The 12100-nt window shown below is 36.0% G+C and overlaps 1 protein-coding gene across 2 annotated transcripts in view; it reads left to right on the top strand.

Annotated features, from left to right (window-relative positions):
- ETNK1 (ethanolamine kinase 1) overlaps positions 1-12100 on the top strand; it is a 33531-nt gene that overhangs the window by 1135 nt on the left and 20296 nt on the right. The window lies entirely within an intron of this gene.

Below are 12100 nucleotides of genomic sequence, written 5' to 3'. Positions count from 1 at the left end.
TGTTGTTATTGTTTTTTCCTTTTTTAATCTGACGCCATTTCGTCGTAGTAAGTACCTGCCCCGGTAACGTCTGTGCTTGCATCTCTTAAAATCTTGAATATATTCGGGAGTATCACAGCTTATTCTCTGGCATTTTGCTAGGTGAGCAGTTATTGATGTTTGTGGTGAAGCATCTGCTTGGGGATTAGCTGCCTTTGTGCTTTTAAAATATATTTAACCCCATACAAATATTCAGTAAATTTAGCTGACAAAAATAGCAGTGGATCTACAGCCTGTGTATACTTGAGCATTTCATTATATGCTTTTAAACTGTATTACTCAAAAGTTACTAATATGCAGAAGTATCTTATTTTAGTGAAGCTCACTGAGAAGAGCTTTGTCAGGAACAAATTCTGATAGAAAAACTGAGCATGTTGTGGCGAGAGAACATAAATTGACAGGAATTTTCTGAAGTTTCCTAATAGCGGAAGGAATCTGACATACATAAATCCAGTTAGTATAAAAATAAAGCTAATATTTTCCTCCAGGTAATTTCCTTGAGGGCCACAGGCATAATTTACCTACACTCTCAAAATATAGGAGATATTAACCTTCAGGGAGGGAATGTCTTCTCTTGAGGTACAATGAAAATAGCTTTACAACAGTCTAATGCCTTCTGCAGGATAAAGGATACTAAACAGAGATGTTACAATGTATATATTCTTCTAGTTGTATGATGAAGGTAGTTCTCAACAGGATTTTTTTTTCTGTCATAACGAAAACTAATAAATGAAACTGAAACCTTTTCCTCTTAAGGAGGGCTGACCTTCACCTTTTGCGAAAGTTCTAATCGGTTTAAAAAAATGCTACTTCCTTCTTCCACCACCCTCTTTTGAAAGAAGCAATTAACAGAATAAAAACCACTGATACTATTCATGTGGAACCAGGGCAAAGGGCTCTTGACTGGTCCTGCAAGAGTAAAGTAATAAACTACTGTCTGTGGTTAGGAATTTGTGTCCAAAAATTACCTGAAGTTTATTTCGACCAAGTTACATTAACTCTTTTTATAAACTTTTTTTTCCCTCTTATGGGTCTTTTAGTACAATGGAAGAACATCCTATTCCTGAAGCTCTTAGTTAGCCTTTTATTTTTAGTCTATTTTTAAACTGCTATATAAAAGTAATAAGCAAGAATGCATGTGGTTTGAAACTAGTTTTATCCCAGCTATCACTGCTGCAATGTGTTAGTTACACACACATCACATAGAGTAAGATGCTGAAATGAAAGATTACCTTTTTTTTTTTTTTTTTTTTTTAAGACAGTGGGGCAAACAGAAGGTCTACCTTAAATTTTCCTCCTTAAAGGTCCATATGTTTAGGAGGGAGATGAAAACGAGAATCATGCATCGTGTGGAAAATATGCTTGACTAATCTGAAACAGCAGCACCATAGCAAAGCAGATTAAGAACCTTGTTAGGTGCAAAGAACTGCTCAGGAATATGGACTTCTTTTGAACTCCGCACTTGGATACCTTTGCTCTTAGTGCTTCTTGGGTCAAAACAATTAGTAAGAAGATGAAGAGCCAAGAGTTTGACCTATAAAAATTTATTGACTTATCTTGCAGAAATTTACTGTGGTGTATTTGCCAGCTTGGTCAGTCAGCTAAATAATTCTGAAACAATGGGGTTAAAAATTCTTCTGCTTAATCCTCACTTCTCATAAGGTATTTAAGTATATTAATAAATTACTAAAGTATTTAAGTATATTAATGAATATACTTAGTAAAGTATATTAATTAAATATCTTTAAGTATTTAATTAGTATTAAAGTATATTAGTGAATATATCTTAAAAAAATAAGAGTTTTGAATCATAGCATAGAATGTACCTGTAGGACAGAGGATTAAAAATCATTTAAATCTTCTGTGCTTAAATGAGCATTTTACTGCAGCATTTATCAGAAAGCCTATAGAATCTCCATTGCTTAATACTTGTTGAATCACAACCAGTGTTACTGTAACATACGTTCTCTATCTCTAATTATGTGTGACTATTTTCACTACAGAACAGTACAGATACTCAAGTTATGTTATATTTGTAAGGAGAAACAAAATTTTGCTGTCTAAATGCTGGTCTTCATTAGTTACTCTGTGTGGTGGTCACCTAAGGCTGTACGAGGAACCACGTAGAACTGAGTGTTCTATTTTTACCTCTTAAATTTCTGAAGTTTGCTTTCTCCTACTTTACAGTAATGCAAACCAATATCATAAGAAAAAAAAAAACAAACAATGCCTTTTGCAGTAGTGAGTTCTGATTCTGTGCCGTCTGATTTTAGCCACAGGATCATAGACTTAATTTTATTTGGAATGGATCTCTGCAGGCCTCTATTCCAAACTCCTGCTCAAGCTCACTGCTTGCTTAACTCAGAAGTTGGTTGCAGTGAATACAGGAAAAAGTTTTACAGATTTCACAAAAATAGATGCCCTTCAAAACTCAGCACTGTTCATTTTCAAGCCCTGTTTTGAGTTAGCGCAAAGTTTAAACTGTGACAGTGGTCATTCTAGTATTTACTGGACAATTCATTATTAATCAGATAGATACAAAACCTTTTCTTAACCCTTACTGTCATGAAGAAGTTTTATCAGCCTTCTTAACATAAGAATGCAATCAGAATTTGGAATCTTTATTGCCTATTTCGAGTGTTTTTATCTTTGTTTTGTTTGTGTGGTTTTTTTAATTTCTCTTATGGAGATTGCTCTGTGTTAGTGCTTGAAGATCAGTGTTTGGAAGATCAGTGAAATGTTGGTGATCACGTCAGCAGATGCAAACTCAGGATGTGCTTATGCCATGACCTATTCCACATCTTGTAGATCTGTTCATAGTGAAGGATTCCTTAAAGTTCAATATACTATTTCATACTTGCCATTCTGTGGTTTCATGTTACAAAACAGGAAAAAAAAAACACTTCAAAAGGGACAGAAGTACAAATTAAATGTTTAATATTGAGAATAAGTGAACTGTGGCTGCTGTTACTAATAAAGAGGCTTAATAGTAGTTGCTTACACAATGATTATTTGGATAGACAAGCATGATATCCTCAGGGCCTAAAATTTAGCTATGTGATCATTCAGAAATCTAAAATGATAAAAATGGCATTCTAGAAAATGGTAATCTTTGTCCAAATCTGAGGTATGGAAGGGAAAATATAACAGTTTTACGAAGGAGATCAGCTTCTCGAATTCAACCTTTGCTGCCCCCGCCCCGCAAGCTCTTCTGTAGAACTCTGTTGCAGATTGTCTCCAAATAAGTGTCTTAGCAATTTTTTTCCTGAAATAGTGGGACCTTGCTTGTTTTTTAGTGTTCTTTGTTACCAAGATATACATGTCTACATGTCTTAGCATTTATCAGTGTTTTATGTGACCATAAATGCTGTTGCAGCTTTTTATTATTCTTTCCAAGAACTTACTCCTGTAGTTATGCATTGTGATCGCACAAGACAGGACCATGCTTATAAAGATCTGTACTCCCATCAACAAAACAGCATTACTCTTTCCTTTTTTCTTTATTTAGCAGGTTAGCTTTTCTCCCTGTCTCTTTACTCTCTCCCCCCCCCCCCCCCCCCATTTATGTGCTCAACAGTTTTCCTACAGGCAGTATTTTTTGGGCTGCCACTTTTTTACTGGTTTAGATCTCGGTATTTTTTTCCATGAGCTGTGACTAGATTCAGGTTTTTTTAATTAGTTAAAATGCTTAACAATTTATTTAAACAGGCTGCATTTGGTATTTAAAGCTTTGAAATAATTGAATGGGAACAGAAGTATTAGTCTCATGGGAAATTAAAGCATTGAATAGTAACGTTTTATTTTGTATCTTGATGATATTAAATTTGCAAGAGAATTTTTTTTATTATTGCTTAGCTGTTTTTAGGATGTTGTGACTTTCAGTAGTGAAAGTAGTTGCTACCGAAAAGGCAAGGACCGTGACTTCAATGCGTAATTGGGGAAGAAGTCACAGATTGATGTACTGAAATGATAGATATATCTAAATAGAATAGTGTTGAATGGAGAAAAAAACCAAGAAAATTTAGGATTTTGGAATAGACTGCCTTACTGCTGCATTATGAAAAACCTATTTGAAGTCCACCTTAAATGCAGTCTCACAATAAGTGGGAAGTTTAGGCAGTATTGAATATCTTTTGAGGCTGGGTTAGCGTCTTCATTCTGATTATCGGAGCTTGATAATCACCTGTTGTAAAGGAATGTAAAGGAAGTTTTGTGATATGAGAGGGTGGGGCAGCAATCAAACATGCTGTGAAGTCTTAGGTAACCATATGCCACCTCACAGTGCATGATGTAGTCTGGGTGTGTGTGCCATAGGTGTGTCAGATTGTATTGATGTCTCCGATTCTAATTGCAGATGATTAATATGTGCTCAGATAACAGCTTTTGATCTGGCTATGTAATGGCATAAACATATGCTATGGACTTTTGGAATAACCATTGGAAAGCAAGATAGCTATCTAAGATGTTCGGTTGTGTGTCTGTGGGGTTTTTTTTGTTTGGTTGTTTTTTTTTTTTTCACATGGCCTCTAACAGGAGGAGCAGGAAATCAATTCTTGGAGTTGTTAAAATAAAATCTTAGACTCCTTTGAGGTCAGTGTTATTTTTCAGAGTTAACTGTAATTTTTTTTTTTAAAACCACAGCGTGTGTAGAAAAATGTAAAACAATTCATCATTTTACAAGTCTTAAGCTAGTTTCCTGATGTTGACTGTACTTTCTTAGATAGGTGAATATTCTCCACAAGCAAGATGGAAAATACTTAATTTCTGTTTGGAGGATTCTTCTGTCATAAACAAAAGTAACTTTCTCATCTAGTCACACATCTAGATCAGAAATAGCCCTTTCAAGGGATGACATTATATCTGTGTATAGTATTTTATAATAGACTACTGGATCTATTTTTAAATGCTCTTTATGTTGGGAATATGGAGGATGTGAAATTTAAGCTAATGCCTTTCCAAAAAAACCAAAAACAAAACAAAAAAACCCACCTGAATTCTTACTCAAAGCTGCACAGTTGGCAGTTTGGTAGCCAGAAATGTTCAAGTAATACTGTTTAGCGTGGTTGTAGTGGTGTTGCTTTCTCCATGCTGCTCATATGGCTGGGTGCTGTGAGAGTTCAGTAAAAGACTGGTAGTTCAATCTGTGTCCTAACTTAACCTAGAATGGTGCCATTAATTTACTGGCTTCCTTTTAGTCTCAGTACTCTTAACACCAAGTAGTGCTAGTTCATGATTATGCGACTACTAAACTCATGTAGACATTGGCTTTCAACTGTCAAGTGTAGTGATCTAGAGGATATGGTGCCAGAGTCAGGGGATCTTTGAGTGATGAGTTTCTTGTAAGCCAAGGTGAATATGTGAGAATTTTCTTAAGGTCTACGTTTTCCTCTTGTCCTACCCTCTTTTTTTTTTTAAGGGTAGCTATAGAAGGAACAGATGGAGAAATAACTAGCCTTGTTTCAATAGATCAGGTTTCTGGGAGATGTATGCTTATGGACATGCCTGTATAGACTGTGCTCTCCCAGAAAAGGTAAAGTATCATCTTACAATACATTCTTTAAAGTGTAATGCTTGCAGAATTTTAAGAAGAATGCATTAAAGTTTCCCGTTCCGTTCTAGAGACTTTACTGCGCAGTCTGGGGTGCAGAAACAAAATCAGGGAAACTACTGCTTATTTATGCTAAAACTTCACTATTCTTTTTTTCCAGTAGTACAATACTGCTTTCGTTGTTTCTCTTCTTATGATTGTAACCGCCAGTTTGTAAGAGGATCAGCTTGATTTCACACCTCTGCTGTGGGCAATAAATGCTCTCTACTTTGCCCCTGTGAAACAGTATATCTGCCTGTTTGTGCTTGAGCGATGTGATCGTAATTTGGTTTTCATAATTTTGGACATCTGGAGCAAAAGGATCAGATACGAGATTTTTGTAACTGTTTAGTTATGAGATGGAAACATACCCATCACATGTAATTTTCAGGAATCTTAACAGCATGGCCAGTGCTGATAAGAGTGCTTTTTTGAGTGCACTTAATCTCAAAGATGCTTCGCATCGTGGTTGAGGCTTTTCTGCTCTTCCTGGACTCACTTGGTGTTTCTTGTTTGTGCCATCTCTCTTTCTGTGACTGCACTTGAGTAACTCATTTGCAGTTTTTCATTTTCAGTCTGTATTTCAGTAAATGATTTGTATTTGTTCCCAAAGCTTAGAAAGTTTTAATCTCCTCCTCTTATCTCTCACCTGGATTGCGGGTCGGTATAAATATTGTTTTGAGAAATGTTGTCAAAATGTGGATATAGCTTAGCCTCACTTCACCTGGAAGTACTTATCACATTGTGATAAGTAAATATTTAAATATTTACTTTCAGATTACAAGAGTACCAAAATCTAGCTGGTGACTTATCTTATGAACTTCATGTTCTTCACTTCTGTTGGCTGTCTGTATTTCTCATTTCCAGAATTTTCTGCCTACTGTTAATCACATCTTATAGTTTCTTCTATCTTCTTCCATGTGGCCTTGCAGAGTTTACTGATTATCCTTTCTTGTCCTTGTAGTGAGAGTTTGCTCTCTATTTATGCTGCGCTGCTGATGCTTTTGCTATAGAATCACTATTTTGCTCTACTGCATCTCAGTTTTAATTTTCAGGCAAGACGTTTTAAGCTGATTCTTCAAGTACTACAGAAAGGCGCTTTAAATGAAATAATAACATGAGTATTATGTTTTTGTCTTATAAGTAGACAGCATTAAATGTTTATTTCATAATGGGTAACGGAAGTTATCTGTTCTGAATAATATGACTAGAAAAGTAAGCTGACTCTTCTGCCTTTTTAAGAAGCAATAAATAAAAGGCCTTCTGGGTGTAAATAATTACTTATAGCAGCATGTTCTAAGTAGATGTTAATAAAAAGTAGAGTTCTGCAATTATCAGGTGAGGGAGTCCAATTTCCTTGTAAGTTTTATTTATTAACACTAATGAGACTTGTTTTGAGACACTAATAGACCTGTGCAGTGTGACAAAACACTTGTGCAGCGGCCAGAAGTGTGCCCATCAAAACGATGCAGGCAAATCTAATTCTTACTGTTTCTTTTTTTGTCAGTGCTACTTATGCCTATGTTTTTTTGGGCTGTCGCTATTTCTGATGAACTTAGAGCTTGGCCTTTTATGTAATGCCATTCTGTATAGGAGGAAAAGCAAGCTGCTTTTGAGAGCTGTTTAGTAAGACTTCGACAATGGTAGCAGAAGTTCCAGTGATTTGAAATGGTACTAGTGTATGCTGGGAATTATTCCCCCTCATTTGTTTTCCCTCTTTGCCATCAGATTAAAAAACAGTGGACTTCAGACTGGAGGAGTGAGTCTAATACTTATAGGTTCTGGTCCGTCTTACTTCAACAGATTTTCACTTTTTTCTGTCCATCCTGCAATGACAGGGTAGGAACTGTAACGCTGCGTTTCAGCAGTATTCATTTAGTTATGGCAAACAAGGTATTTTCAACTTCCACAAAGTGTTTCCTAATAGTCAGTAAATAACCCTGCCTTGTTTTCACTTCCTTGGCCAAAACTATGCCATCCTAATTAACATATTATGCCTAGGATGAGACAGTGTTACTACTTAGACTAGCTGTCTTTTCAGAAGTCTATATCTGCCTCTTCTTAATAAGTTGTATGTGTGTACTAGAACCTCATACAGTGTTTGAGATACCGTCAGAAGCATTATGTTCAGTTCTAAATATTACCCCTAGTATTTTCTGTAAAACAAATAAATTGCTTGACGTTTGTGCTCAATGCTTATCATTTAGATCCTTTAAGGTTAGTTGGATTCTTAAATTTGGGTTCTTGGTAGTTAAAAACTATTTTTATATATGCTGTTGCTCAATAGTTTTATAGTGCTTAAGTATTCAGCTTTTTCCAGAATGTTTGTCTTGAGTGCTTGATTTGAGTATAACTTCTTATTATTTACCTGTTCTGTTTCCCCTCTCTTGTTTCATTAAGGGGATTAATTCCACTGCTACTTTCCTTTTTGTAACTGTGTTACAGTTACATCAATTATTTTGGTTCCTCTCCTTATACTTAGTCAGGTGTGTGTTTGTTCTTGATGTGTTGGTAGCAATCACGTTCATCTGATCCGCAAGTGAGTTGATGCAATCCTTTTAATAATGGTATTCATTGTGTTCATGAATGTGATCTGTTTATTTCACCTGGTTGAATAGGAGTGGCAAAACAGTAGAATAATTTTGATTACTTTTGCTGCCCAGGGCAGCAAAACAGTGGCCAGAAACTGAGCTGCTGCTCCTGGGCTTTAGGCATTTTTGGTTTTGATTTTGATAAGGCGTTCCAAAATAAGAACCCTGTGCAGCAAATTCAGTTTTCTGTCCTGAAGTCTGTGCCCGGTTTCAGACTCTACTGATTCAAATAATGTTGTCTTTTTAATGGCTTTATCCAGACTGTTGGCCCAGATGTTGGCATACCTATACAAGACTGAAAAGATTAGAATGGAGTCCGGGCATGACCCTGAATACTGTGAAAAAGGGTGAGGCAGGGGAGGGGAAAAGGCACTGTTCCAGAGCTAGGTACGTGGTTCCTCAGGCAACCTGTATTGACACCAGCTGTGTGAAATGCTTTGACAGTAATAGGTCTGGAATGCACTTGTGTGGAGTTGCTTCTTGGAAGATTTCTTTGGTGTAAGGTTGACTTGCTTTTTGCAGGGACTTTCACTGAAGATGTGATTGTTAGAGATTTGATGTGTAACATGTTTCAAGGTACCTTGTTGGACAAATCAGGACCTACCTCTGGGCAAAGCGCTCTTTATTCTCAAAAACATCTGCTGTTTGAACTGAAGGTCTTCACCCTGTTTCTGCATATCTGTTGTACCTATTGATGCCACTAAACAAGTTCTCCCCCCCCCCTTTTTTTAAAGCACTTAAGCATGAACTTAAGTAAGTTGCCTTAACTGGATGCTAGCTAAGAACGTGAGGTATATACTTCCAATCTTCATGGCTTCTCAGAAGCAGGTAACTCTAGATTTTGGTGGTGAACTCTTCTAACTTTCTTGTGACTTAACAATTCTGTTTTTATGCAAAACTGTATGGGAAGAGTACTTATACGTTGGTTTGCTGCTAGATTAAACTTAAGGGAGTTATGAATGGATATATTATAACATGAAGGTTTAATTATGACACTTGAAATATTTAAATACTGTATTTGGTTAAATAAGGTAACGTTCTTCAAGCACATCATCCTTATCTTGATATCATGTGCTGTATTGCAATAATATGCTTACGTACTTAAAATTCTGCATGTATGTCAATCAGAAAGATAGGATAGTGTTAGAGTACAGTTGTATTTGTTTTAATATGAAAACCTGGAGGTTTGATACTAAAAGGTACAGTGTTTTTCATACATTTGCACTAGTTAACATTGTAACAATTTAAAATTAGTATTAGCTGTTACAAAAACTGTTGAAGGCAAAGATTCTGCATTACTTGTCTCTTATTCTGGCTCTGCACACTGTTATACATTTATCTTTGATAACAAGTGATGGTTGTGTGTAGAGCTAAAAGATGTTTTCATCCCGTCTCTAGTTTAGCATGTGGAAATTGTGTAAGTGATTTGTGTGTGCGTGTGAAAACTACCTCTGAAGATTTATCAGTGAAAGTCTACTAGTACAATTCCTAGTAAATTTAGTGAGATTAGAATCAATAAATCCTCTTTTTGGCTGTAAGCAAGGTAACTATGGATTGGTGTAGTGAAGAAGATATGTACTGAAACTGTCTGTTAAGAAGTGAGTGCAGTAATGAAATGAACTGTTTTGAAAAATACTTAGGAGCTAAATATATAAATAAATATAAGGTTAACTATAAATAAATATTTAGTAGCTAAATAAATATTTAGGAGCTAATCTCTTTCAAAAATCTTTCTTTTCAAATATCTCAAACCTTGTAATCTGATTCTGTTGATTTTTTTACTTCAAATAGAATGATGCTATTGATGTTAACAGATCAGTTGTGACTTCCATCACAGGTAACTACCTTATTTTGTCCACACTTCTGTGTGGACAGAAGTAGTAGTATTTGATTGCTCCATAAATACAAAGGCATTGGTTCTTGCATTAAAATGTGCATTAAAACTTGTGTGGAATGGCTTGCCAAAAGAAGGCCTCTAGGTCTTATTTTAAGATGATAGCTTGCAATAAAACTTGCCCCTAAATTGTGAAGTCTTAATTGTGAGTGAATCATGTAAGCAAGATTATTTGAGTTTATGGTTGTCTTGTGTAGGGGGAAAGAAAATGATCTATTGAATCTATTTCTGCAAGACTGAGTGTTCTTAAATGTTTAAACATATAGAGTACCTTCATATTCTCTGCCTTTCCGGGTCTCTCTTCAGCTCTCTCTTGAGCTCTCTCTTGTTGCTGTGATGACAAATAAAGTTCTCTACCCTTTTCTGCATCTGTTATGGAGCACGTTCACCTCACCACATAGGATGCTGGGGAAACCAAGATGTAATAGCCAAAATACATAATCTTCCACTGTGAAATCTCTCTGTCTTCCTAAGTGGAGAAACTTAACCTAGTTTCAGAATTTTTTCTTCAGTGTTTACAAATTATTCCTTATGCTTGATTTCTCCAGACCCCTGAGACTTGTAAATGAGCTTGTTGCTTGTGTTTGAATGAAAGTGGTGGTTATTTTTTTTCTTCATTTTTTTTTCTTCTTCAAAATAAAGCCACCTCTTGGGGCGGGGGGGGGGGGGGGGGAACCCCACCACAAATGTCAGTTTCTGACTTTTTGTGTTTGGCTTTGGAAAAAAAATTGGATCCTAAAGGGCGAAAATGCATGTAGAGAAGTTGCCTGTTATTGACATGTGTTTTAATAAAAGAAAAAAAATTATTTCATTTAGTATGAAGTCTGAAATGCAACAGACTTCTCACATTTGTCAGTGTTCTTGTTTTGGGTCTGGCTTCCAGCTTGAGAGAAGAAAGAGAGGAAGGATGAGTGAAGAGATATCAGTTAATAAGGTATCCAACTTGTTGAAAACTGAGTATTTTCATTCTGCTGAAACATGTTTCAATATTGGGCTGCTTTTCCCGCTTGTGTTACAGTTAAGAGTTAAAGTTATTGTCCCCAGAGTGTTCAGGTTGCCTTTAAATAAAAGCTGCTTGCAGTGTTAAGAGGGTTGAGCACCTACATAGTTTGAAAAAGGGCTAATAAAGGTGATCAGAACACATCTCCATTTGTCTCTTGCATGTGCCAAAAAAGCCTGAATGAGAATTAATGAAAGAGAACATTAAGTTAAAGTTGTAAGATATCCATCTGAGGGAAGATTGTTTATCTTTTAAATGTGTGCATTAACCAACTTGAAGCTACTTTCTGCTGCTTACCTATTTTAGTGCAGGGTCATGAAAGGAAGTTTTATTTTGTGTGAGGGATTATGTTTTTAATTAAGTTTTAATTTAAGGTTTTAGGGCCAACAGAGTGGGAAAAGAAGCATGCTAGGACTATAATTAAAGCATAGATTTTTTTTTTAGGGTTTACTCGAGTACAAATTACAATTGCTATGGGAACCGTAGCTTTAGATCATTTACCTCTCGCATTTAAACCTGCAGCAGTCTTGCAAGAGGCTGTTCAGGAGTTATGAAAACATTGGCATTCTCATTTTTGATGTAGCTTGTTGCTGAAAGTAGGCTTGTCACCTGACAGTGGTTAATGTCTTATCCTTTGAGTCATTCCTCTTTTTAAGAGTTAACATAGCTAGCCTTAGTACTGGAGCTGGTTCTGAGATTGTGCTTATTTTCACAGAATTCTCTTGTAACCCCTTCAGGCCTAGGACAAAATACTACCTGATATCTTAAAAGCTCAGCTAGGAAGTTTGTAAGCATTCAGTCTGTGTTGACAAGGCGCAAAGAGTTTGAAAGAACCAAATCTGATTTATTTTTCTGAACTGTAAAACTATCCCAGATTGCAAGAGAGGAGAGAACTGCTGTATTGCTCTTGCAGGCACAGGGTGCATTTAGAAATGCATTATTAAGTGTGCTTCTGAACATGCAGCCCAGTAACTCATGATCCTGTGTGC

The sequence above is a fragment of the Struthio camelus genome, chromosome 1 (genome assembly GCF_040807025.1).
Source record: "Struthio camelus isolate bStrCam1 chromosome 1, bStrCam1.hap1, whole genome shotgun sequence".
Lineage (NCBI taxonomy): Eukaryota > Metazoa > Chordata > Aves > Struthioniformes > Struthionidae > Struthio > Struthio camelus.
The sequence above is the reverse complement of the archived record's forward strand: the minus strand, read 5'-3'. Positions and strand labels throughout refer to the sequence as shown.